Below are 27,818 nucleotides of genomic sequence, written 5' to 3'. Positions count from 1 at the left end.
GAATTTAGGCCTGGCCAGCCTAAACTCAGGCTCACTCCACGTGGATCCAGTAAGTCTGTGAGCCCGCGTTTAGGCTGGCCGGGCCTAAATTCTAATAAAGCCCTTTGCTTTTGCATGCGTGATTCGGTCTCCCAGGTAATCTCTGGTTTTAGGGGGCGATATTAAAATCTGGGTACAACACATGTAATTACATTGCTAGAAGTATAATTGAATTAAAATGAGTTTGCTTCTTTAAGTCACAGATAGAAACTATACCAAGCGGAATTGTTGAACAAAGGAAACTTTATTTGCAGCAACTAAGGAAATCGCAGGGAATAACTTCCAAAGCCATGACTTCCCAAGCAAGAGTAAATGGGTTCTTTTTATTTTGGGTTAGGATGAATATTTATATAGGGGAGCCTAATCATCATATGTAGAGGCAGGCGTAAGAGGATACATGTGCCTTAAGAAAACATGCCTATACATACTCTGTGTGTCATGTACATGAGTCTTTTGCTCCTACTTGGGTGGAGGTAAAATTACTCCATGGGTCACTCCATGGTCCATCTGTACTGGCATGAGGTGGTGGTTAAATTCAAACTGGGCTGGGTGGTCCAGGCCAACCGGAACTCTTTGTCCACGTAGTTGCTGTTGCCTGAGTTTCCATCATGGATGCGATGCCCCTGAGGTCTTTTGCCTGAGTTAAGAGATGAACTGGAAAGAGCTTAAGAAAAAATGTATGACAAAGTTCAGTGGATACGAACAGGTGAGGAGTAAAGGTCTGGTCTTAGGGTCTAGCTAGTGATAGAAAAAGCCCTTTGAACATCCATCTGGTTCTTCAGCAAAGCTTAGAAATGAACTACATTCTAGGTAAGACAGGATATCTTGTGAAAGCCAGTGAAGAGACTGAATTTTGAGACAAGGTTTATGTAGGAAGGTGAAAACGTGATCAAGTGGGTAGTCCTGAAACTACCCTCAGTTTGTGTGACTTTAAACCTAGCTTCTTCTACTCTCCTTGACCAAATAATACCTGGACATACATAACAGTTTGCCACCACACTCATCTATGTTCATGTTCCTGATGTGTTCTAAGCCTAATTTAGAGTTTCAAATCAGAGGAGATGCTAGAAATGTAATTCTTCCCGGAGGAAAAGCTCGCCCCTCCCCTTCTCAGACCCTGAGGCTTTTCTGTTGGGCTGAATGATGAGGCCAGTCTTCAGTGAAGTCTGTTTACATAGAAGGCACAGAATGCAGAGAAAAGAGAGTCCCAGGTACCCTCATCTCTTTTGCCTTGAGCAAAAATAATTAACCCCTACACTGGTAGCCAGATAGCTTCTATTCCCTTCTCTTTATTACTCCTCTTTTATTGTTCAGAAAGACATTGTTGAGCCCGTTTTCCAATATCTCTAGTACAACTTTGTACTGAAATCTCATGCTTTGTACAAAAATAATGAAAAGTAATTTGTACAGAGCCCCCCCCCCCAAAAAAGAAAGACTATAGAAAAAGAAATTAAACATAGAGGTCCAGTAAAAAGTATTCATACCATGAATATTATGAAACACATTCTCAATTGAGAACAGGTACCATGTCACTATGCAGGTTTAGTAAATCTGCATGTATTGAAGCCCCTAAAATAAAACCGAAAATGTTGAACTCCAATGGAATTTAAACACATAAACTTTTCGCTTCAATGTCACAAAGACAGCAATATCTATCTATTTATTTACTTATTTTATTTATTGAATTGAGGCTTGTGCTTTTTAACCTGAGGGAGATCTTCAGATTCTCAACTCGAAGTATATTGCCCTTACTTTGAAACCAACAGTGAAGGAGAGCAGAATTTGTCACCCCAAAATATGCTTTTTGGGCATAAGGATTGTTGTGGGCTGATTATTTTTAAGAAACAGCAGAGGCAGGAGAAGCCCTAAAGACTGAGTAGAAGTTACCCTTTTGTAAGAGAAATTTACATTTATTAATGGCAATCTCCATTTGTAAGTGTGTATCCCTCTTGTACTGGAAGAAGAGGAAGACTAAAACTCAAGAAAGTCTTGTCAATAGAGAAGCAGCAACCTAAGTCTGCATAACAACTACAAACCTCTGGACTTTTCCAGATAACCTTTCATAACTGGCTCCCCACCCCTCACCCTCACTCCAACATTTCCATTTATCTTAAGTTGGAGATATAGTATTTAAGGTGATGGCTTGGGCCATTTGAGGGAGATACTTAGTTTTCCTGGATATCTCCTACTTTTACAGGGGATATCCATGTTATTAAACGTCTGTTTGGTTTTCTCCTGTTAATCTGTTTTTACTATGGGAGTGTGGTTCTAAGCCAAGAATCTAGAAGAGTAAAGGAAAAATTATTTTTCATCCCCTGCAACAGCAGGGTAGAAAGACTGGGATTAGTGATGAAAAGAGGAAGGAAGATAATTTTACCCCTAACAGATGTATGGGAAAACAGACAATAATTTAGCAGCCAGAAAAATATATTCTGCTCAATACAAAAATACAGTAGACCATTGGTTGTAGGATCAAAGAACCCCACTTCCCATGTAATTGTAAAGGCATTTTTGAATTGTAGCCCATTGACCTTCATGACAGCACTAAGCTGTCAAAGATAAAGTAAATATTAAACTCATCTCTAGTACACTTTGTCCAAGTGCTAAAATTAAAGATTTGGATGGTAGGATATAAAGGAATAAAAATTTATTACCTAGGAATCAGGTGTTATGAAATGCCTAACTTCCCAATAAATCAATTTAATGAAGATTATCTGAATATATAACAAGAGTAAATATCAAGTTCTTTCCCTTCCTCTCCACACACCTCTTTGCACATTGACTCTAATGATCAAGTGTGACACTAAGCAAACACATCATCTCTCTGAGTCTCAGTTTTCTTATCTATTAGGCACATGCTTGTCCCTTCTCTACACAGGGTTTCTCAACAAGCTGTACAATATGAAATACGTTTCTAATGTTATTTTAACATTTATCTTTTTGTCTAATTATTTTACGTATTTAAGAATATGTGAGGCACTTTTTTATCCTTAGAAAAACTCCCTTACTCAACAGAATCTTCTCTATCATATGTTCAAATTTACTAGTAAGCATAAACATATATATATTCTTTAAAATGTTGGGAGGATTTTTTTATATTCTTCAAAGATCTAAGAATTATACTGACATAAAACAGATTAACAGGAGAAAATCAAATTTAATTCCATATATACAGGAACACCACATACATGAGAGGTTCTAAAACAGAAAGGTAAAAATAGGACTTATATGCCATCCTGAGCTAAAGAATAGGACAGAGCCCTGGGGCTTCAAAAGCGGGGAGGGAGATTCACAGGGCAACAAGAAGAGCAGATGTTTGGTAATTAGATGTTTGCCCTGCCATAAAGATGGGTCACTCAAACACAATTTATATCTGGAGCTAACTCTAATTCTGGGAGAGACTCCCAATTTAGACACTTCCTAGGTAGTTTAGGGAGGAGCAGAGCTTTCTCTTTGAACTTGCAGGGTCTCGCTTGCCTTTAGCTCAAAATAGTCCACCTCCCAAAGTGGCACATTTTGGGGAGACTTGCTCTGAACCCCTTAAAAAAACACAGTAGTATTTTATATCACAGATAAGTATGTGGAAACCTAGATGGCAAACTTTCGAAATAGCCCAAACAGCATCCTTACCTTTTTCAAAACCGTCTCCCTTGGGTAAAGGCAAACCATTTTAAACTCCCATCCCGCATTGGCAAATCTCCACTTACACACTTAACTGTGGCCACCAGGTGTTTTGTCTATGTGGATGGGCAAAATCCGTGCTTCTGCAGTATAGGATAACCTGCTATAAACGTAAGGCAATACTTTACGTCTTTCATCTTGGCAGGTTGTTTTTACAACTTTGTAAGCTAAAAGATACGGACCTCTGCGGATAAATGCTGCTCAGAACCGAACGGCTTCACTCGTTCACTTTTGATGCTAGCAAACCACGGTGGGAGATTCGGAGGAGTACTATCAATTCACAGCTACTGTGGGTGAGTGGATAGGGATTAGGGAGCATTCATTTTAGCCTGCTGTTATCTTTCCCTTGTCAGAATAGAACTGTGTCATGCTTGACTGCCTTTAAGTGCTAAATGTGACGGTAAGACCTGGTGATGAGGACTACTTTAAGAGGATATAAATAATATCTAACATTTGTATAGCACAATATGATTTTAAAAGCATATCCACATTCATTCTTCAATTTTACCATCACCACAATTTTAGGAACTAGGGCTATGATCTTTTCCTCATTTTCTTTTAAACAAATGCAGAAAATGATTCTCAGTGATTTCAAGTCACTCAGCCAAGTAAACAATGTCTAAAGAATTCAAAGTGAGTTTCAACACCCTCCAAATTTGAAATAAATTAAGACTGAATTTACTGGCCTTGTGACCATGAACAAGTGATTGCATGCCTCTGTTAAGTATTTGTCTTGCCTTTCAATTGGGAAAATATTGTGTTCTACAGGGTGGTTATCAGTACTAGATGAGATAATATTTACCACATCCTCTCAAGTGTAATGTGTGATGTATGCTAGTCACTTGAGTTTCCTTCCTATATTTTCATCTCCTTGTTTTTCACAACTATGTTTAAGCCTGTGAGCAGAGTTGGCTTCTACATATAATTTACTTGGCCAACCAAAAATCAGGTGATGAAGTTAGAAGCAAGTTGGATCAAGAGAATTGGTGCCCAAATTTTAGAACTTCCTTTTATACCAGCTTGCTGTTCGTCTTAAAGCAACCTGATCTACTAATTCCTGAAGTTTTTCACCTCTAACAGTACCAAAGCAGTTAAAGAGGGGTATGTTAACAACACTGTGTTTGCTCTTCAAACACTATGGTGAGATTAAAAAATTAAGATTTAGAGAGTTACTTACTAATCATGGAAAACAGGACAGGTAGGCACAGTGAAAACAAGATCAGTGGAATCCTAAAGTGACAGCTGAAAGAAAACTTCAGATCTCCAATTGAATAGGACCTGTGTTGATCTATCCTTCCAGCAGCCCCTTCCTTTCTACTAGTATGCGTTTTGTTCCTAAAAAAAATAAAAGTTCAAACTTGGTAAAATTCTACTCCAGAATCTGCAAGGCAATAATACTACCCATGAGGCCAGTGGAACTGTGCAGTTTTACATCAGGGTAACACAGTTCATTTAAAAACAGAAATTGTGGGGTGCCTGGATGACTCTTGATTTCAGCTCAGGTCATGATCTCATGGTTTGTGAATTTGAGCTCCACAGGGCTCTGTGCTAACGGTGCAGAGCCTGCTTGGGATTCTCTCTCTCTCTCTCTCTCTCTCTCTCTCTCAGGAAAAAAAAAAATATATATATATAATGAAACATGTTCATATTGTCACCTTTCTGCTAATCCTATGACAGTCTTTGTTATCAATATCCTTTTGAAATTTTTTATCTTCTTAAAAAGGAGGAAAATCTATAGACATATTCATTGTAGTTATGAATTTGGATGTTCCCAATAAGAAGAATGAAATCTTAATGTTATGCACTAATTTCTTGGTCTTTATGGTACTGACACTGAATTACTAAATTACTTCGGTTCAAATTCCAGCTCTGCTCCTTTTCAGCAGCGTGATTCTGTGCAAATTACTTAACCTGCCCCAATTTCCTCTACTGTTAAATGGGGATGCGGATAGAGTCTTACTGTATCAGCCAACACTAATGAAACAATGATGTGTAAAAAAAACCCACAAAATCTCAATGGTGAACAATATGATAAACATCTATTTCGCTCACATTTCTGGGGTCAGCTGGGGAAAGGGCTGATCAGAGGAGACTCAGCTAGAGGCAGCTCATTTGGAATGTCTCTGTTCCACATGCATATCCCTCTCCTTCTGGACTCAGCACACATGCGATTCCTTCCACACAACAGAAGCACAAGAGAGTATGTCCAAGCCTTTGGTGACATTATACCTACTAACATTCACTAATCAAAGCCAGTCATAGAACCAAACTTCAAGCCAAAAGACGGAGAAATAAGCTCCACTCATAGAGGCAGAGTGTGAAGAGTAAATAATTTTTAAGAATAGCTTGCTTATAGATAAAAATTAATTAGCTAATATATTAAAACACTTAGGACCTGGCACAGAAAAAGAACTCAACAGTTAACTATTATTATTCTGATTATTTCTATTATTTTCTTTTCATGCTAAACTTGGTTGCTGTAAGGAAAACATAAACAACAGTTATTTTCTTCAGAAAATACAGGGATCTGAAAGAATGAATCTTTGTTCTGGAAGGGTCAGAAAGGACAGATGATTAGTCTATACTTTTTCCAACCTAAGTTTGAAATGCGGGGTCAATGAGGAGAGACCACATTTTTTTTTAAAAAAAGTAAAATGTAGAAATGAGAACATAGCTATAATTAATTTTCTCAATAGTTGTCACACACTAGCTTCTAGTGCACTTTCCTGATTGTAACAGGAATTGTATCGTATTGTTTTAGAATTCCACATGCTTTCATATGTGGAACTAAATACAGTATGTGTATTGTTTTAGAATTACACGTGCTTTCATGTGTGATGACTTTGGCATGCAAAAATCTCTATTAGTTGGTAAAGCAGGCTTCATTGTTTGTAATTTACACATGAGGTAATTAAGATTCAGGTAGCTTTTACCTTGAGGAAGTTCTTAGGCTAATTAGCAACGGAGCTATTATTGCAACCCTGATGTTCTGCTTCTTAAACCAGTGTGCTTTCCATTAAATGCAGAACATCCTAGATCTGGCTTCGTTGTGAAATAAAATCCATCCTAATGTCTTGCTGATTAACAAAGTTGCCACACAATTTTCATCAGTCTTCCTCACCAATCTGTTCTAGATATATAATTACCAAGTGTTTACAAGTGTTGGCTTTCAAGGCGACTGCAGACCCAAGATTAAAGCAAAAGCGTTTCATTTTCTGGGTAATCTAGTCCAAAAAATGAGGTAAAAAATTATGTTTCTCCTAAACTGTTTCCATAGATAATTCATACAGTATAGTTATTTATTTTTCCAGTTTTATAGTTATTCTTTTATAGAAATCTTGGTCAAGATTTCAATTGGTTTCACATAATTGTAGTAAAAATCCTCACAGTATTAAGTAATTGATCTTTCCTTTGTTCTTTAACTAATGATGGGTTCATTTAATAGCTGAGCCATTTAAGTTAATTACATATTGGATCTACTTGAGCTCAATTAGAGTGCATACAAACATGTAATTTGATCATTTAACTTCAAATTACAAATATTAATAAAGTAAAATATGTAGCTTAACTTATACATAGATGAATTTGAAATACCTTATGAAGAGACACATTCATGCAGTAAAATGTGTGACTTCTAAGAGGCTAAACAATAACCATAAAATGATATCTTTGTATACTATGTCCTGTCCTTGTATCTTAAGATCAGAACATTTTAATTTTCACCATCTTTGCTATCTGGCAATTAAGGTTTTCCAATTTTAGAAACGACAACCATTCTCTGTTTCTACCTTTCCTTAACACTCCACATTCTCAAATACCACGTATATTAAGTCAGTAAATCCTGTCAAGTCTAGAAGTCTTACTAGGGCGTGGCCTCCATTTCATCCCTACCACTGGTGCTTTACTGAATCTATATCATTTCTCTCTAGAAAAATTGCAGAAGCAAATATTTCTCTATTCTAACCCACCTTTAGTGCTAATTTTAGTCCAAATTAAATGGAGTAGAATAAAAAAGGAAAGAACAGATATTCCAAAACATGACATCAGGCTTATAGACTTAACATTTAGGAAAACTAAAAAATATGTGTCTAAATATAAAGTATGAGATTTATTAATATATATTGTGTAATAAAGAAAACATTGGAGTGCCTATGAAAACAATAATAGGATGATTTCACTCTCCTCTAATTTCTTATCACTTACAAATGAAGGTCAGACTCCTTATTATGGTATAAAAGCTTCTTCAAAACCAGACCAACTCTCTAGTCCATTCTTCCCCATGGAATTCTTTTCTCTAGCCATGAATCCATTCATGCTTTCTTTAAATCACTTCTGGAACTCTCTTTCTATCTAAGGATACTACCTCACCTTCTAAATCCCATCCCTAATTCCATCACTTCAGTGAGAACTTTTTCAAGTCCTAAAGGTAAAGTTAATTTATGCCCTCTATGTGCTCATTTTGTAAATTCACCCATTTTACAACCTATGTTATACTGTGGTTGCTGAATGGTATCTATGACCAAAAGGTTGAGTTCTTCTTGTTTTTGATTCATCAGCTCCTGATAGAGAATCCTTCACACACTAGTGTTTGTTGAATAAATAAACAAACAAATAAATAAAAACATAATGTATTATAGGCTGAGAAATGTAAGTGAATAAGTAAATACATAAAAAATAAGTAAATACATAAATAAATGGCTAAGAAAAGCTTACTGGATTTTCTCAAATCTGAGCTGATCTCAAAGAAGCAGGATAGTATTGTGGGTAAAGATGTGATTTGAAGTTTAACGCCATGGATTTCTGTCCACTTTGACATTTTTTTTAGTATGTGACCTTGTAAAAGTTATAACTTCTTGAGCCTGGGTTGCCTTCTCAAAGAAGAAGAAGATGAAAAAGCTGCCTTTAACTCACGGATTTTATAACAGATTGTTGTAACCCCAGGGCAGATCTGAGTCACTAATGAAGACGTATAGTCCTTAGCCCCTTGCTAAGATCTCTAATTTCCTTCCTAACCCACATGAGTGGATCACATTAACCATGCTTGACAACCAGGCTCTTAAAACACAAATTATGTAGTGGGAATTGGGATATAGATATCAAAATAAGAATTATGGTTTATGCTGTTGCTAACATCATCCCCTGCCTTAGACCTGAGAATTCTCACCAGCAAGTCTCCGCAGGCCCGAGAGTCTCTTTAATGCAGAAACCTGAGAATGAGATAGCTAGAGAAAAGGCTTATGTTATCCTATATGGGAATCTATAATTCTTCATCCAGGCGAGGAAACAGAGACCAAGGTCAGAGCTCAATAGCTCAGTGAGTATCTCTGGTAACTGAAAGCCTAGAAACAGCCCCCATGCACATTTATAACCGCACACGTCTATTCCTGAAGAGCTTCACCCCACCTGCTTGGTCCAAGAGTTTGATACTTTGAAAGGTCACTGCCAGTGTGGCTTCACTTTTTCCTATCAAGGTCGGGGTAGATTCTTCATTGGACAAGTTACAAATCCTATGACCATATACCTCTGGTTACGCTAGCAATTTTTTTTTCAGGAGAGGGGGCATCCTCTCTTTCTGTCTCTGTGTCTTTCTTTCTCTTTGTGTCTTTCTGTCTGTTTCTTTTCCTGTCCTTATAAACAAATTCCCCACATACAGACAATTTGATCTGAACACTTCTATCCAGTCTATGTTCTTTGATACAGAAAAATTTATAAAAAACTGGTTAATATTTCTGTAACAGCAGGTTCAATCCTGACTCTGCTCTTTTATATATAACTTGTTATAGAACTTGCAGTAAATGACTTAATCACTCCTAAACCACAGGTCCTCATCTAAAAATGGAGGTAATAACAATTCTTCTTTGTAGGGTTTTTGCAATGTCTACAAAGCCCTTAACACAGTGTCTAGCACACAATAAACAGTGGTTGTGCTTATTATAATCTTAGGCCCCTAACAGGGGCCTACATACAATGGTGTGCTGGGGCCAGCTCAATAATGGCTGAGGAGAGCCAATTTTTAATATTCAGAAAGTTTATGAATCTATTGTTAAACTGTCAGTAACTTGAAATCAGACAAATTGTGAACATACAGACCAAGGATGTTCTGTGTGTGCTGTAGCAAAATAAAGGTTTGTTTTCTTTTGTCTAAAGCATTACCAACCTAGAAATACTTATATATAACATATTGTATGAATCTGTCAAAAAAATCGTGGGTTAATGTGTAACATTATCAGTATAGGACACTGTGTATGAACCCCAAACTCCACCTGATAAGCACTTCTCACTATACATTTTCTTCATTAGAGTTGTAGTGATGATGAAACAAGCTAAAGTGTGTAAAAGAATATTATAAATTCCAATATAAGTTGGAAGAGGATTTCCTATTCTGATATTACTGACAATTCAAAAAGGAGCAGGATTATACAATCCAAAAGAAGCCATTGATTAAATACTCTTTTCTCATTAGCATTCCAAAAAATACTTGTATTATGGCATTACTAAATTTATGTTGATTGATGTACCACATGTTTTGTTCAGGTGAGGAGATTGAGCAGGTGACAGAGGCAAGGCCACAAGTCTTTTCACTAAAGAACATGCTCTAAATGTTTATTTATTTATTTATTTTTGAGAGACAGAGAGAGGCAGTGCGAGCAGGGGAGGATCAGAGAGAGAGGGAGACACAGAACCGGAAGCAGGCTCCAGGCTCTGAGCTAGCTGTCAACACAGAGCTTGATGCGGGGCCTGAACCCATGAACCGTGAGATCATGACCTGAGCCGAAGCGGATGCTTAACCGAATGAGCCACACAGGAGCCCCAAGAACACACTCTAAAGTTACTTCATTCTACCATTTCCATAGCTGGGATTGTGGCAAAAGCCTTTCCAAATAATTAGTTCATCAACCAAGACCGTTTATCTTCCTATTCTCTTTATACGAACCTGTAATTCAGCCTCACCAGCCTACTCTATTACCCAAACTCAGAATACTGTTCATTTCATTGGATAATTTGCATGGTAGTGATCTCTATCTGAAATATCCTTTTTTTCTCATCCCATCCATGAAAATCTGCCTCACTCCTTTGCTTCCATTCCTCTAGCAACCTGGACCCGTCACCATTGAATGTATCATTACATAAACTCCAATCAGTTACACACCTGCTTGTCATTTTTTGGAGATTTTGAGCACTATGAATGTTTTGGAATGAAAAAATGTGTAAGAGCACTTCTATTCTTTTTTTAAATTCTGCTGATATCTTACTTTTCCATATAGTAGTACATAAAGATTCTAAAGATAAGTGTCATTCTGAGAATGCTGAATAGAATGGATCATATTTTCAGGGAACTATATTTTACTAACCCAGAAAGTCACAGTCTTAAAGGACACACAATAAAATCACTTATGAAATCATTTGAGGTTTTACCCAATTATAAATCAGGCAGAATACAATTATGTAGGCAATTCCCATTTGCTAATCTGTAAAGCACAGTGGATTTATCAAACCTTGCACAATTTCTGATAATGTTGGGAACATCAGGATAGGTAATTTTCCCCATTCAGCTGATGGAGCATAGTGCAAATGAAGCCAATATGATCATTTTTTTTCCTTTATCATCCAGTTAATTTTAGGTTTGAGCAATTTGACAGAAAGGTAGGATCTCAGGACTTCTGATTTATATTCACTAGATATGATATAGAGGAGAAAAAAATAAAACCTTTCAGTTAATTATAATAAACCCACTTCCCTTACCAATTACATTGTTCTCTTCCCATATCCCCTGTAGCCTTGCTAATAGTTGCATTCATTTCAATCAAAACCATTCATCAATAATCACTCACTGGCAGGAAATGCACATTTCTTTTACAACTATATTCCTGGGCCTGTTGACTATTCTCTGAGCACCTACACAGGGTTGGAATCCCCTGAGTTTGTGGGTTACATAATGTTGTCCATGCCATATGCCTTCTCTTAAATCCTGGTGCATGGTCTTGACCTGACAGTTTCCCACTGCCTCTGACTAACTGTGTCTTCTTTGTCCAACAAGTGCATCATTGTTAGTGATACCTGAGCCCTCTAGGGACCTCTTTGAAGCATCTTCTTGTGGAGAATAGTTCTCACACATATAGCCTCACACTCCTCTGAACTCACTAAAGAAAACATTCTAATATAACAGTATAGCAAAATGTGGCCAGCACGTAGTTTTCCACAACCATGTGTAAAATTACAAAGTACTCTGGAAATGATGATGTTGATGAAACTCTTACACTTCACAATGATGCTCTCTCTAGGAATTGCAAAACACAATCAGTTTCTTTCTCCTATTTTGATCAAACTTGGAGCCTTAACACCATCTTAAATCTGTTTTATTTAAATTTGTATTGTGCATTTTACCTCCAGGAAAATGAGTAAGTTTCATGAGAACAGGAATTGTGTTTGTTTTCTCAGGTTCTATGGCTAGTTCCTAGAATAAAGCTTATTACATAGATACTCAACAATGTCTTTTAGGTGAACAAATGAAAGAATCTCATAAAGCATATGCAGAAAATATTCACAGCTGACATCAAATAAGTGCTTGGTTTATGTCAGTCTCCGTCCTCCATGCTTTGTGTGGACATGCTATTAATCCTCTAAACATTAGAAGGTAGTTACTGCTATCATCCTTAGAGTGAAGGTAAGAATACTGAGTCACAGAAAGTCTACCTAGATTGAGAAAGTTCATATTACCAGTTAGCTGACTGCAGAAATTGTGTTCTTACCAACTAATCTAGAATAACAGTAAGCCCTAAAAATGCAAAAAGCATGCAAGCATCCAGAAAGTGTCACATGTCTATAAAAATTCATGTCCATACTCAATGATTATTGTGAACAGATAGATAAAAGTGAAAATCATATCCTGAAGGACAATATTCTAATAAACAGGAGAAAAGTAATTATGTTGCATCAAAAATTTAATACAGTTGCTAAGGCAAAGGCAAGAAAAAAACAAATAATAACAACAAATGTGCTCTAAGCTTGACATTCAAGGTATATGGAAACATACAACTACAATTACTTTAGAAGTGAAAAATACTCTCTTTATTTTTATGGGAGAGTCTTATGTGACATTAAATTTCACAAGTGGAAATACAGAAAATGTTGGAATTATGTGCTAGACAATATTTTTATAAGAGGTATAAAAGTAGAATTAAAGTAAAGTTTAATGACAGTCAACAAAAATACTGACTCTAGAATGTTGACTTAGTTATGCAGGCTACAATTTTGATAATGGCATAATTCAAGATGAAATGTCTATTTAACTGAAGAATAATATGAAATAAGATGATAAAATATGGAAAACAAAAGGAAAATCGTAATATGAGTAACAGTATATTGGAGTAAAAAGAAAAACACAAGGCAAAATAAATAATCAAAATATATATGAAAAAAGTTCTTTATGAAAAGAACTATCGATACAAGTTTAAGAAATTGTCATAAAGCAGGATAAATCAATTTTAAAAAAGAACTGTATACAGGTAAATTCTGGAATCATACTTGAACTACAAAGTAAAGCAGGAAGAGAGTGATCACATTATAAAGGTACACAAATCAGATTCGCTTTGTGTTCTCTACAGCATAACAAAATTGAGACACATATATATGGGAAAATATCTCCAATTTTCAATAAAAGCAACTGTGAATCAAGAATATTAAATGAAGTCAAGCTCCAACTCACATGTGAAACAAATAGAACAACTCTTTTGGTTGTCATATCATTTTTTAAAAAAGCAAATGAAGATATGAATAGGAAAAAAAATAAAAATGCAAGCTCAAGAATAGACCATTCATGATCTAAAAACAGTTTGTGATAAGGATTGAAATCCAGAAAAGTGTGGTGTGTGTATGTGTACAACACATGTTTTTAATATATAGACATACATAGACATATATGTGCAGATAAACAGATAATTTTTCTCAATATGATCAATAAACTTAATGTAAATACCAAAATTAATCTTGAATGGAAGATCTCTAATATAAAATAAAATTTTAAATGAATATAAAATTAGTATTATATCAAAAGGCTATTGAAATATGTGTGAGGAGAGGGGCCTGGGTGGCTCAGTCGGTTAAGCATCCGACTCCAGCTCAGGTCATGATCTCTGGTTCATGAGTTTGAGCCCCGCGTGGGGCTCTGTGCTGACAGCTAAGAGCCTTGAGCCTGCTTTCGATTCTGTCTCCCTCTCTCTCTGCCTCTCTCTTGCTTGCTCTCTGTCTCTCTCACTCCCTCTCTTTCTCTGTCTCCAATATAAATATTAAAAATTAAAAAGTGTATGAGGGGAAGAGAGAAAAATGAGGGAAAAGCAAAAGTCAATATGAACTACTTGTCTTAAGGAGGTGTGATAGGAAAGATGCCATCTCACTCTTGACACTGATATTTAGAGTGACATAAAGTACAGGATCATGGTGGTATCTGGTGCAGAGAAAAAAAAAGGCAGGTCAACGAAACAAGATAGAAAATACAAAAACTACTTGAGAATATAATAAACTTAGCTTACGATGAAGGTGACATTTTATATCAGATTGGAGAAAATGATGGATGTTTTAATGAATGCTTTGGGGACAAATGGCTAGCCATTTGGAGAGAAAAGTAACATTAGATTCACCCTGCACATCATACATAATAGTAAGTGCCAGATAAATTAAAGCTTTAAATGTAAAAACTGAAGCCATTTCTGGAAGAAAATGTTATTGAAAAGGAATCTAATCTTCATATACCACAGCATGTCGAAACATGACACTAGAAAAGAAATAAATAAAAACCAAAATAATTAGACCAACACTAGGGAAATTTTAAAATATTTTATCACCCAAAAATGCACCATTGACAAACTGTAGGCACAGACTATAAACATATTTGCAACATGTATGACAAAGGCTTATAAATCTCAACATTTTAAAGTTCTTATAATTTAATAAACATACCCAATTTGAACAATGGACAAAAACTTGAGAAAATTGTCACAAAAGAAGGAACACAAAAATCCCATAAATCCATAGAAAGTTTTTAAATTCATAAGCAATAAAAGACATAGAATGACTTTTGATATTGGATTATAAAAAGTGTCATACAGGGATGCCCGGTGACTCAGTCTGTTAAGTATCCAATATTCGAACTCAGCTCAGGTCATAATCTTGCAGTTCATGGGATCAAGCCTCACATCAGGCTCTGTGCTGATAGCATGGCGCCCGCCTGCTTGGGATTCTCTCACTCACTCTCTCTCTGTCCTTCTCCTGCTAGCTCGCTCTCTCTCTCTCCCAAAATAAATAAACACACAAAAAATGTTTAAGTCATATATAGTATGACTAATATTTTAGGAATTTTTTTCTCTTTAGATTATAACCTGCTCTAGTTATCTCTAAACTTTCATAATATCTGTTGGCCCAAAGAAACTTATCATCATGGTGATTTGGGAAATAAGGAATCCTGAAACCATTCTTCCTCATCTGCTGGCCTGGTTATCCTAAACAGGAGCAAGCAAATCCAGGTGTCTGGAATTTGACCTGATCCCAAGTAAAGGAAGTTAGAAGTGTGAGGTTCACTGTAGTCATCAATAGTCAAACCTCTTTTTTCTTCAAATAAAACAGAGGGCAGGCTTCTAAATGTGAGTGACCTTTTTCCTTCTGAAAGCCATGCAGGCCTCAGACACACACTTATAGAAAAAAAATGTAAGAAGTAAGAATAAAGACAGAAAAAACTCACATAGATCACATCATTGCACTCTCTGTGTGGCCAGTAGCTGCATGTAGTTCCTTAAATTAAGTTTACATTAATTAATGTTAAATGCAATTAAAAATTCAATTTCTCTGTGGTGATAGCACTTTTCAAATGCTCAATGGTCACACGTGGCTACCTTACTGGACAATGCAGGTAGAGAAACTTTCCATTATTGCAGAAAGTCGTATTGGATGGAACCACACTATGTATAGTCTCCGGTCTAAACAGAATTAACAACACTGACACAAAGCTACACTGGACCATGGACAAATCTGTCATTTATTGAATCTACTTATTTACAAGTCTGTCTTCCTCGCTAGATTTTGAGCTCCCCAACGGTAAAAGGATGTCTGATTTGTCATTATAAGCCACAGGAGCCACTTCTTGAAAGATGTAAAAGAAATAGTTGTTGATGTAGAGCCATGTTTGGAGGAAGATTGAGTATCGAATATCCTTTAAGAGGAAATGAAGAAGGAGGAAATCAATGAGTCCTTTGCTGCTTCATCATCCCTTTTTTTATTATCCTCTTAATTTTTTATTTTTACCAATCCAGAGGGTTAATTGATTTTGAAGTACCTTTGCAATGGCAAAACAATCTCTTTAGAAATATGTAAATGGACTCTAAAAATATACCTGCATTTCTCCTCAATCCCACATTCCAATTCAAAGCAGGAAAAGGCCATTCTTAGTACTTCTGAGTTCTACATTATGACCGAAGCACCAATCTTTTTGTCCATTGCAAAATAAGGGTAAAAAACACATTAAGTGCATGATTACATACCAATTATTCTTTATGATCTATATAATCAAATACCATCTGGCGGTTTGTAGAAAATTCTACCACAGTAGAAAAAGTTGAATGCCCAAGTCTGATAAACTCTTACCCATCCAGAAGTGCAATCAGGCCTTTCCACAGACCCTTTGAAACACCAGGTGATTTGAAAAAGGAAGTATAGTGTCTGATTCACTGACCCACTAGCAAATCATTTCCACCTGTGAGTCAAAGTCCGCCCTTGGGAGGACCAAAAACACTTAAAGGCAAGAGGGCTAATTTTAGCTCCAGGAAGCAAAGGAACTGATAAATTGAGGTGAGTTTAATAAAAATGCCTGCTGAATTTGTCCTGATAACTATCTGCTGATCTTAATTGAAACGATGCTCAAAATTTTGCAAAGAAACACTCTAATGGTGAAACTATAAAAATATACTCTCAAAGAATCTGAGGACATATCCCAAACAGCTGGTCTTATCTCATGTTTTCCTTTTTTAAAATCATGCAAATTTTCCCTCAACTTCATATTAAATATGTGTTGTTTGATTATCAAAGTAATGCTTTAAATTATTTACCAAAAGAGAAAAATGACTTACCTGACCCAGTTAATGTAACAAGAACAATGCATACAGTCTTTTTGAGTTTAGGAAATTATGCTGAATTGAAGGGAGCTGACACTCTATATCAGATTTAACATGCAGACAATTTATCTGTTCTGTTGTGGTATTATTATATATTTTGTGTGCTCAGAGACATGCAAATATGTGGATATAAATAGCCATTTCAAACACAGCTTTATAAGCCATAGTGGAAAAATTACTAAAGAAAGGGGCTCAAAATGCTGCTATAGAAACCTAGTATATTAAAATGCTTTTAACTTATTGTGAGTGGAAATAATGGTGTTTGTGTTAACTTCTTTTGAGGTCAAATTGTTAGTGTGATATGATAATCTGAAATGGTCTCTGATCCAGTGTTGTATGGTTTGTTTCTTTAATAACAATATTTGATAATATACATTTGATAATACATACATTTTATATTAAAATATATACATATATGTATATGTATAGCATGTGCATTCAACAAAACATTGGTTATCTACAAAAGAACACAAATCAGGTTTAAAAAGTATTTTCTCTACTGTATCATTAACTGAAAGAAGTGAATGGAAAAATGTTCACTATTTTGAGGGGGGGAAATCTGAGCCAAGAATAAAGATGATTAATGATACACCCTTTATATTTCTATTAATGCTGTAAATTTTAACCCTGGCTAATGGATTGAATTTCATTAATAGTCACTAAGAAGAAGTCTCTCGTTCCAATTCTAAAATTTTATTTTCAGGGACGCCTAGGTGGCTCAGTCGGTTAAGCCTCCAACTTCGGCTCAGGTCAGATCTCACGTTTGTGGGTTCGAGCCCTGCGTCAGGCTCTGTCAGCTAGCTCAGAGCCTGGAGCCTGCTTCCAGTTCTGTGTCTCCTTCTCTCTCTGACCCTCCCCCTCTCATGCTCTGTCTCTCCTGTATCAAAAATAAATAAAACATTTAAAAAAATTTATTTTCAGTTTGTAGAATACTCTGACACACAATAGGTCTTAATGAATGCTTTAAATGTATTAATAATAGAAATCTTGATATATGCAAAAAATATAGGGTTTATGCTTTATATTGTTTATTATGTTTGGCCTCAAATAATATTTTGTAAGGAACAATGATATACTGATTCCACGTTGATTTTTACCCTCAGCTGTAAATGCCTTTTGTTTGTCCTTGACAGACAATAACAATTCAATCCTGTGTTCATGACTTTGACTTGTACCTTCTCCTAGACAGGAAAATTTACAGGGATCCAGAATAAGCATTTGATATCATTTTCCCTCCTATTATACTGTGACCTAAATAGAAGTCCGTTTCCAATTTAACCATCCCATTAAACACACTTTAAGAGAAAGTGGGTTTGTTCAAGTGTGTGAGGGATCTGATTTAAGTGTTATCCCCATAGTTGGGCCTGTCAAGAGTAGGAGGTCATCTCTGCATTCATTACAAATCTTATTTGTCCTAAAGTGATATGTGCACCACCATTCCCCAATGCCTACTATTTATTTGTTGGTTTGTTCATCAAGAGATTTGGGAATTAACATTGTGCATATAGGGACCTGGTCAGAGTGTTGAGTATGTGCTTTTTTCTAGTGTATGATAAAGAATCATCTTAACATGAGTCCCTCAAGTTGTTCAAGTTGTTCTTTTGAACTTAGTTTTTTTTTTTTTTTTTTATGTTGAATGGTTCTTTTCTACTTCCCTTAACCTTGCCTCCCTTCTGAGACATATTTCACTCTGCACAGTCTAGGAATTTACCAAATGCTCCCTCTCCCCCACATTGCACACATTTCATTCCATAAAGCAAATCTGAAAAACATCTTGAAGGAAACTTTAAAAAAAAACATTTATTTATTTGTATGTCTTCATAGGCTATTTTGCAATCAGACTTCTCTTTTTGAACAGTTATAAAAGTTCCATGGATTTTCATTTAACTTTAACATTTTCGCTCTAAGAATCATAATCTTTTCATTACTATTTAAGGATTCCTAAAAAAGACACTGAAGGTCACTTGCCTTGTATCTCCATTAAAAAACCTCTCTCTCCCTCCGCACACATACACACACACCTGAAGCAAACATCTATTTCCCCGTGGCTTGCCTATTGACTACTTCTGCTGCTAACTACCAATTTACTGTGTTTTTTTGCTAGATTAAATATTTTCATTATCACAACATAGGTAATTAGAGAGAGGCTTGGGGGGAAGGTCCTGCCTTATAGAAATCTAGATGATTTCAGGTTGTTCTCTTTTCTTTATAATGTGGTATGCTTTCAGGGGGTAAAAGCCCATGCTCCAAAATTCTTTTTTGTAACTTCTGTTATGCTTTAATTAGATACACTTTTCTTATTCTGAAGTGAAGTAAGTGGATTTTATTTAATATCTCCCTTCCAAGTAGGTCCCCACTAATACAGAAACAGATTCACCAATGATATGTCATGTGTGAAAGTTTAATGGCACTTGTTGACCCAAGACCCAGTGGAGAGTACAAGGCAAGCTCCTTTGCTTAGACAGTGGTTCTTGTCACTACAGGAATGAGATGTAGAAAGTGGATGGATTAATCTCTGGGGAACACTGGATCTACCATAAGATCAGATCTTTGCCATTCAGCCAAAGAATGGCTGTTCTTTCAGGGATTTCAGTGGCTAAAACAAACTAGATGGAACTATGCAACATGTTCTATTCCATCAGGTTGTTCCAGAAAAGTGGCCAGAGAGTACTTTCTTTGGTAGGCATACATGAGTGAGGATATTGCTTTAATAAAGAGAATGAAGACCTTCAGCCAGACTGCAAATCCACCCTAACTCACTAATTTATTTGATGCAGACAGGCTGAGTCTGAGAACCCAGGGAAGGGTCTCCTAGGACCATCCACATGGGTCCTTGGCTTCACACATGTGAGAAATAAGCCCACTGATCCAATTAAAGGAGGGACACAGAGACCCAGAGCACAATGAAACTGGGCTTTAATCAATGTTCCTGCAGGAGCCAGTGTCTAATGGAAAGGGGCACTTGCAGACAGTTTATTAGTGTGCAAGTCCCTCCCCTGGTTCCTCATTGGCTGAGGACTGTAGAGGTTATAGTCTTACCCAGACATCGCCTATGCCCACATAAGACAAAAAGTATTCTGAGTGGAACAAACATACATTACCTTGGGTGATGCAGAGACTTTCAGTCCCTCCTCCCTTTAATCTTTGGCACATGCTTATTGCAAAACCTGTGACAATAAGCCCGTGAAAATGGAGAGGGGAAGAAGAACCAGGAAATGAAGTGTCTAAGGGTTTGAGACTCCTAAGTGAGGAGGGTTCATACATATTTCCAAAAGGTTGTAAACCTACTGTTAACTGGACAGCATTCCTTTTATTTGGTATTTCTGAAAATGAATCATCTCCCTTCCTTTTCACACACAGGGTAGAAATCAAACATGAGCCAGAGAAAGTGAAAACAGGATTTATTGAATAGCATGAGTGACAGAGACTAGCAGATGGAGTGTCTGGGAGACTTGGAAAGGAAAAGAGAATGAGCCTCGTTGTTATTTTGTATAGTGGAAAGAGGTCTAGGGTAAGTGTTCCTTCAGGAATCCAGGGAGGGTCTGATCAAAGCCAATGTCAGGTGAACAATGAATGTCATTCCATAAAGTACTGAGGGAAGGGGATACTGATGCCGGCATCAGCTGAGGTATGTTTGAAACGAATGTCCTGGAACGTGTTTGGGATCTGGCTCTTCTTAGGTATTTGGGGCCTTGGACAAAACTCAGAAATTGACTAACTTTCTTGCTTTTTCCTTGAAATGGGAACATTTCATCCTTTGCCTTATTCAGAGGCAAAATATAGATCATGAGTGAATGGGTCCTAGCAGAAAAACAGCAGAGATGGAGCCATTCTAAAATGGAGCCTCTTCAGCTTTCCTACCTCACATTCACACCATACCACTAAAAGACCATTCAAGATTTTATAAATCTAACATAGTGTTTGTGTTTAAATGCAAATTCCACACTGTAAATCATTTGGTTTTCTATTGCTGCATAACAATTTCTATTGCTGCATAACCACACCCACATTTAGTGGTTCCAAACAACAGTGTTTTCTGCTCATGATTAGACAATCAGAGATCTGGGCAGTTCTTCTGTTGTTCTAGCCAAGAGTCATTCATAAGGATACACCCAGCTAATGGGGCAGCTAGGGGCCAGCCTCAGCTAGATAATGGGGCAGCTGGGCTTTTCCTTCTCTCCATGCACTCTCAGAGCTTTTTCTTGTGTCAACCTTTCTAGCAAAATAGAAGGATTTTACACAAGAAGGGCTAAGGATCCCAAGAGCATGAAAGTAGAAGCTTTCAGGCATTTTTAAGTTTAGACTTGTAACTGCCACAGTATCACTTCTGTGACATCCTTTTGGTTCAAGCAGATCATAGACTCAGCCCAAACTCAAGTGGAGTTGATGACTCAGGTGTTGAATACGAGGAAGCCTGGCTTCTTAAAAGTCAATTAACATGGGCACGTGGGTGGGTAGCTTGGTTGGTTAAGCGTCAGACTTTGGCTCAGGTCATGACCTCAAGGTTTATGAGTTTGAGACCCATGTGGGGCTCTGTGCTGACAACTCAAAGCCTGGACACTGCTTCGAATTCTGTGTCTCCCTCTCTTTCTGCCCCTCCCCAGACCATGCTCTCTCTCTCTCTCTCTCTCTCTCTCTCTCTCTCTCAAAAATAAACACTAAAAAAATTTTTCTTTAAGCCAATTAACAGACTCCCATAGAAACAAAATCCTCTCAGGGATAATCTAAAAGAAAAGCTTCATTACAATATAGTAATAGTTATTGAACAGTTAGTCCAGGCCCCTAATATAAACCATTTTTCTAGAAGACTCCAACCAGTGAAAGTCTTAGTTTAATGTCGAACTGTGAAAGTATTGAACTTTAAAAATTAAAATAAGAATTGACATTTTTAAAAATCACCAAAAATATAGTTTGTGTTATGGGAAAACTCTTAAGCAGAAAGTGATGGTGTGTTTAATTTATTTAATTTAAGCAGTTGCAGCAGGTTGTTGAAACTAATTTCTGGGAACTAATTTTGTGTGTGTGTGTAAGTGAAATTAGAAACAACAACACCACTAGCGCCCAAATAGACAAACTCATTTTTCTAAAAACCAACTGTGCTGGCTGCCACAAGGGAGTAGGAACAATTATAATTGCAAATCTAATGAGCTAGCTAGTGACATTATCATGTTTTTACTAAGGTACAACACTGAATTTACATCAATATAACTGTACCAACAATAACATGAATTATCAAGTAATAAAATGAGCAAATTCTCCAATTACTGCACATGAGTTTTCTTACATTTGAGATGTCCATTCCCTTTCCTAATATTGGACTATGTCATCGTAATTTTGCTCAAATCAGGAAAATATTTATAAAATTTCCCCAAAGATGTTTGAAGAAGTTGACCCCCAAGAACTTCTAACAGTCTAACTTGATGATTTCACATGTGTTATAGCTCACCAACAATTATAGGAGCTTACCTCAGCTTGATGCTTAAACTAATTTAGGGGCTCTTCCGCCCAGACTTGGAAGAATATTATATTTTCCCTACTTCTTCATTCATATCTTACTCAAAATAATTACATCTGCTTTTCCCAGACCTAGTGGTTATCTATTTAAATAGCTTTTACAGATTATTTTGAGTAAGATATAAATTAAGATCTTCATTAATTTTTTATTTTAACTGTTTAATTCAAATATAATTAAAATAAAACATATCTAAAAATCTAACCTACCCTATAAAGGAATAGATAAGAAAGATTTCTCTTGTTATAAGGATTCCAGGCCTAAATTTCAGAGCCAGAGTTTCTTCTTATTTAACTTTGAGAGTCCTTTGATGCAAGCATGCAATTATTGACCTCTAATATATACCAACAACAATTCGCGGACTGTGCAAGATGGAAAACCAAACCAAATGTGATTTCTCTCCTATGCCATTCTGGAATTTATAAGTCTAGGAAGTCCTAGAAAAGGCTTTTTTTTCCCCCCCTAGTATACAGTTTGTGAATTCAAGTTGGTTTTGTATAGGGATCCTTATGTACAATGTGAATGTCAAAGTAATTGACCCCAAGTACCTATTTTCTCAGATTTTAGTAAGGCTCACTCCTCTTTTTCAGGTTTTGCTTAAATAGCACCTTCTTAAAGAAAACTTCTTTGGTTACTCATTAGCTGTTCCTGGCACAGAGGTGTAGGGATGCCATTACAAAGTCACATAAACTGGGTAACTTAAAATAACAGACATTTATTTTCTCCTACTTTTGAAGACTAGGCATGTAAAATCAAGGTATCAGGGTTAGTCTGTTCTGAGGGCTCTGAGGGAAAGACCGTTCCATGCGTCTCTCTTAGCCTTTGCTAACAGCTGGCAATCCTTGGCACTCCTTGGCTTGTAGGGGCATCCCTCCAATAACTGCCCCATCTTCATACAGCATCTCTCTGTGTTTCTGTGTCCTAATTATATAAGGACACTATTCATATTGGATTAGGCCCCACCCTAACAGTCTGATCTTAACTTGATTATACCTTCAAAGGCTATTGCCAAACAAAGTCACATTCACAAGTACCAGGGGTTAGAGTTTCAAAATGTCTTTTTTGGAATACATAATTCAACTCACAGTAGTGCTCTTTACCACAAGTTTCTAATTTTCCTCCATTTCCATCATTTGAAGTGTTATGCTTTTTGGCACTTTGTGTTGGAATGTCAGGGGTGAGACCTATGAACTTCTGACCAATATGTTATGAAATTGCTATCTTTATTTCCATGAAAGAGGATTTAATTGCCTTTTAAAGACTCTTTTGAACTCTCTTTTCCCTTGGACATTATACTTACCAATATTTGAGGTGGTGTGTGCACAGTTATTCTGGATTCTGACGATAGAGAACAGAATACTCCCACTTCCACATAAAGGACATGTAGAATGAACAAGAAATAGTTACTTGGGTTTTGAGCAACTATGATTTTAGAGGTAGTTTGTTAGTACTGTTATTCTGACTGATATGCCTGGTTGATTTTTCTTCTTAGATCCTACATAGAAGTTTATATTATGCACTACTTTTATTATCTTTACTGTCTAATTCCCCAACCAGAATGTAATCTCAGTGTGACAGAGAATTTGTCTCATTCTCTATTTCATCCTCATGCTTAGAAGAGAGGTCACAATAATAGGTAATCAACCAAAATTTTGTGGATGGATGAATGAATAGATGAAAGAGTGAGTAGATGTATATAGTACTGAACAATATTCTTCCTTTTTTATCTTCAGCACTATATTCTTTTGGCTTTATTTTAATTTTTAGTTATTTTATATTAATAATTAAAATTTAATTTCCTTAAAGTCATAAACTAGGATTCATCTTGGATAAAACATGGGTTTAGGAGAAAGTCAGCTATAGAATTGAATCATGATTTTTACTACTTAGAAGCTATATATATATATGTATATATATATATATCTTACGGAAAGTATTGATTCATGATAAGCCATGTTCCTCATCAGTAATAGGAGACACAGAGAATCACTCATTATTTAAGAATCAAGTAAGGCAATCTAAGAATTTAATAACCTTTATTCTTTTCTTTATGATCCATTGTGTTTCTCTTCCCCTCAAAATGCCTAAGATAATGGACGGCATAAAAAATATCCAAGAAAACATTTTCAGTTATACTTATCAATAATTAGAAATAATACTGTTTTAAAGCATTTAATTTTCTGAGTTACAGTTTAAATTAAATTCATAATTTTGAAAATTATATTTTCCCATCACATAGTTTCTTCCTTACAAGCAATATAAGTAAAAATGAATTATTTTGTGAGTTACAGTCTAATTGAAAGATCTATCTCACAGACACATCTCATGCCCACTCATTTTATCCCTTTATACTTAGGGTTTCAGGAGTGAATTCCTACATTGTCTGTGGCACGTTTGGGTGCCTCAAAAGATACAGCACACCAACGGCAAATGAGTGATTTCCTGAGCCATATTTTTAAAATTCTCTTTGTGGGTTAATGAATCTTCTGGGAATAAAAAATTATATGGTGTGAGGGAACAAAGATAATTTATCATAAAAAATTAGAATTGTACATTTTCCCAATGAGATCAATATCCATATATATGGATATATATTGTGTATATATAGTTCCATGTATTGTGTATATCTATATATATGGATATAGATATAGATATATATGGATATAGATATAAATATAGATATATATGGATATAGATATAGATATACACAATCATGGAAAAAAGAGGTGACTAGGAGTTCAAAGTCTGAATCTTTTTTTTATTTCAATATTTTATTGTCGAGTTGTTTTCCATACAACACCCAGTGCTCTTCCGCATAAGTGCCCTCCACCATCACCACCACCTCTTTTCCCCCCTCAAAGTCTGAATCTTAAACCAGCAACCTACTACCAATTCAGATTCCCAAGAACGATATGCATTAAGAAGACTCTGGGACAATGCACAAATGTTATTTCTGCTGTTTTATTTATTACTATTGCCTCAAAATCTTTACGTGGACTTGACCATAGTAAATTAGGCCAGATTATAAGGGGGTGCCAAGTTTTACCTTTTCAACCCTTTTCTCTAATGCTTCAACTGGAAGCTTAATAAACAGGCTTCTTGAAACCTTTTCCCTAGACTCATTCTTCTCCCTAGAGTTCTTATCTTTCTGATGGTGAGAAATATCACACAAAATGTTCAAGGAAAATAGTGCCAAAAGAAAGAGACTTAGTAACATTAAAATTTAGAGTAAAATTGTCTTAAATATACATTCTCAGTATAAATACAGTGTATTTGTTTTCCATTGTTGCCATAACTACCACTTACTAAGTGACTTACAACATAATTTATTATCTCACAGTTCCGTAAGTCAGAAGTCAGGTGAGCTTTGTTCTGGGTTTCTCAAGTCCAAAATTAACATGCCAGCTTGCCTGGGCTCTCATCAGGCTGCTCTGGGAACAATCTGCTTCCAAGCACATTCAGGTCATTGGCAGATTCACTTCTTTATGGTTACAAGGCGGAGGCCCATCTCCTGTTGCCGGCTTTCAGCCAGGAGCATCTCTCTTTTCTTTAAAGTCACCTGCATTTCTCGTCATGTTGTCCCCTCCATTTTCACACATACCAAATCCTTCTCATAATTTTAATCCTACTTTTTTAAAATTTTTAAATGTTTTTATTTATTTTTGAGAGAAAGAGAAAACAGTGTGAGCAGGGGAGGGTCAAAGAGAGAGGGAGACACAGAATCTGAAGACAGGCTCCAGGCTCTGAGCTAGCTGTCAGCACAGAGCCTGATGTGGGGCTCAAACCCATGAACCATGGGATCATGACCTGAGCCAAAGCCGGACACTCAACCAAATGAGCCACCCAGGTGCCCCAATTTTAATCCTGCTTGACTTCTCCTTATGCCACATCTCATCTGACTTCATCCTGAGGTAGTTCTCTCTTTTTTAAGGGCTCATGTAATTAGATTGAATAAAGCTAGGATAATCCATGATTGTTTCCTTACCTTAAGGTCTATAACCTCTTTTTTGAAACATTTATCTATTTATTTTGAGAGACAGAGCAAGCCTGTGTGCACAAGTGAATGAGGGGCAGAGAGAGAGAGAGGGAGAGAGAGAATCTCAAGCAGGCTACACACTGTCAGTGCAGAGCTCAACATGGGTCTTGAACTCACAAACCATGAGATCAATTTCTGAGCCGAAATCAAGAGTTGGACACTTAACCAATTGAGTCACCCAGGGCCCTAAGTTCTGTAACTTTTTAATGACATCTGCAAAGTCCCTGTTGCCATGTAATGTAACATTGTCAAAGGTTCTAGAAATTATGTCATGGACATCTTTGGGGAGAGCATTATTCCACCAATTACACCCAATTTAAAAATAATCCAAAGTGAACACGAACTTTTTGTCACTTTAATCTAATTCTGTTCTAGAACCCTGGCTCAAATATTACTTTGGTCCTAATATCAGCCTTTCTTGTCTTTAGAAAGGGAGCTGAGGCTAACTTTGAGTTCACTTTATTCTTTAAGTTTATCAAGATGTCACAATCTTACAGACTTGAGTAAACATAAACTTTACAGAACAATAACAGAATTTGTAAATAATTACCATTTGTAAATAATTACAGGTACCATTAATACAGGCTGTTTGAGTGATGAATTGGAGATGGATTGTTCTACAAGATCACCCACATGTAGGAGCCAAGTAAACTTCCATTTTCTTTCATCATGTCCTTATGGATTGTGAAATAGAGGCTTCCCTATAAATTATTAGTTGATTTCTGTTTTTTTCTTATATGATATTTAAAAAGGAGTGTTCTATAAAAAGTTTTAAATTAATCTATCCTTGTAGTTATTATTTCATTTGTTCAATATTTTTAACATTTATGGTGGGCTAAGCTATAGGTATTGAATATATAAGACAGATGTGTACGTTAGCCTCCAGAAGCATATAGTTATGGGACGCCTGGGTGGCTCAGTCTGTTAAGCATCTGACTCTTGATTTTGACTCAGGTTATGATCCCAGGGTTGTGGGCCCCATGTCAGAATTCACACTGAGTTTGGAGCCTATTTAAGATTCTTTCACCCTCTTTCTCTCTGTGGTTCCCCTCCCCCCCACACACACACATGCACTCTCTCTCTCTCTCTCTCTCTCTCTCTCTCTCTCTCAAAAAACATAAAATCTAGCCTAGGTCATATACACTCCAACAGATATTTTTATGTCTGATGAATGTGTCATTGGAGAAGTGCAGTCTACTATGGGAGTGAATAATAGCAGTGCCTACTTTAATCATAGAGTTCAGCAAATGCTTCACAGGATTTGGATCTCCAAACTTCAAAACAGTGCTGAATGACAATTAAGGAAGTTATTATCTACACTTTACACATGGAAAAACAGAGGTACAAAGACTTTAAGTTACTTGACCAAAATCTACAACAATCCTATACA

This window comes from Suricata suricatta, chromosome 13 (genome assembly GCF_006229205.1).
Source record: "Suricata suricatta isolate VVHF042 chromosome 13, meerkat_22Aug2017_6uvM2_HiC, whole genome shotgun sequence".
In the NCBI taxonomy this organism is placed as follows: Eukaryota; Metazoa; Chordata; class Mammalia; order Carnivora; family Herpestidae; genus Suricata; species Suricata suricatta.
This window is presented reverse-complemented; position numbering follows the sequence as displayed.